The sequence below is a fragment of the Sinocyclocheilus grahami genome, unplaced genomic scaffold, assembly GCF_001515645.1.
Source record: "Sinocyclocheilus grahami isolate Dianchi unplaced genomic scaffold, SAMN03320097.WGS_v1.1 scaffold197.1, whole genome shotgun sequence".
Taxonomy (NCBI): Eukaryota; Metazoa; Chordata; class Actinopteri; order Cypriniformes; family Cyprinidae; genus Sinocyclocheilus; species Sinocyclocheilus grahami.
Window position 1 is genome coordinate 100,716 of NW_015505376.1, and position 1,788 is coordinate 102,503.

Here is a 1,788-nt window from a genome sequence, read left to right on the forward strand (position 1 = left end):
CTAGGATGCCTCGGGGGTGAGTAAAATGCAGCCTAATTTTCATTATTTGGTGAACTAACCCTTTAAAAGTGGGAGTTTTGTTTTTTTTAGAAGATAAATAGACCACCACAATTGACTATAAACTCCATTCTTGTATGAAATAACCTGATGGATGAAAGCTTTTTTTCTTTTTTGAAGTCTGTCATTATGGAAGTAAAATTGATTTGCGAGGGCTGTTTCATGTTGACTTTAATGATAGCTTCACAAACAGACCAAAACCGACAGCGTAGGCCTTCTTTCCGTCTCTTGCTGCCCTGAGGATGATTGTGCTCCATTCCTCTTTTCAGCCTGATGTTTCCGTTCTCTTGCCTTTGGACGAGCACCACATTTGCCAGCCTTTGTCTTCTAACACTGGTGTAGCGCGAGGCCTGGAGATTTTCTACTAACTCTTGACCGGCATTACCATCCTCTCCTCTGACTCGCAGACCTCTCGCAAATCCCCTGTCCTTCCCCTGACCCTCGTGTACGTGGCAGGTGTGCTCGCCCATTCCTTCTGTCTGCATATGTCACCAGCATTTCCCATCATCCCACAAAGAAGATACTCAGGCTTGTGAGAAGGCAGTGTAATTCTGGTGTCGTGTCGTGATTATGGCTGTTTACTACCATTTTGTTGCATGCATTCCCCCCCCCCGTCTCTTTTATTCTCTACCTTGTAAATCGGATTAGTCTTTTCTTCTGAATTATTATTTTGCTTGCTTGTTACTGCCACCCTACTGAGCTCGGTATTGGCTTACAGCTTTGTTACATTTATTTTTAATTGTTCTTTCTAATTATGTAGAAGTCTGAATAAATATTCTTTTTTTTTTTAAAGCATATTTATTCAATTTAAGTTTATTTGTACAGTGCTTTTCACGATACAAATCATTGCAAAGCAACTTTACAGCAAATTAAGTTTCTACAATATTTAGTGGTAGCTTATCAGTGGTGACTGTCAGTTAATGTACATATGGCAGAAATGTACGGAAAAATCGATTAAAGACGTAATCAAACGGACGATGAAAACTATTAACAGCAATTATTATATGATGTAATCAAACATAGTAAAATGTAGTAGTTCTGTATGTTGTTTCAGGTTTGGCATCATCTGAGTTTATCATCATCATTTATAGTTTATTTTAAACTTTTTTTATATTTATGAACCTTGTCAGCATAAGTCATTACTTTATCAAAAAATAAATAAATAAACACATAGAATAAACTGAATAAATTAAACATATAAAGATAAAATAAAAATTGAAATTATAATATGAACCTTGTCTTTAAATGTTTTATGCTTATATTTTAAAATGTTTATTAAAATGTAAATAAAAATAAAAATCAAGTTGTAAATATTAAAACAAGGTTCATAAATATAAAAAGTTTTTTTAAGAACTGAATAAACATCTTATTTATTATTTTAATAAACATTTTATTATAAATTATTTTTATACTTTTTGTATAAATTGGCCGATACTGATGTGTAAACATGTTGAGCATATGGGTGGCAGAAACAACTAAAAATACATTTCGGAGTTTGTATGAAAAGCTTTGTTTACTTAGTCATTTCCATCTGTCTTGATGCTGTGGTGTTTTGACTGCTCTTTTTTATTATTCTGTGAATGATACTAACTTTTCTAGCCAATTTTTTAAAAGTTGGTTATGTATAGTCAGCCAAGTGAATCAGTCTTTTGTTAAACCCTCTTCATGGTTTGGCCATCATTCATTCTTAAAGCAAGATTTGTGTTTAGTGATTTGATTTCTTTTTTTTTT

General features: G+C 33.2%; 1 protein-coding gene across 1 annotated transcript in view; it reads left to right on the forward strand.

The window, feature by feature from the left end:
* Positions 1 to 1,788, forward strand: part of LOC107595143 (semaphorin-5A) — a gene marked incomplete at its 5' end in the record, with an annotated part of 73,752 nt that overhangs the window by 70,726 nt on the left and 1,238 nt on the right. The window lies entirely within an intron of this gene.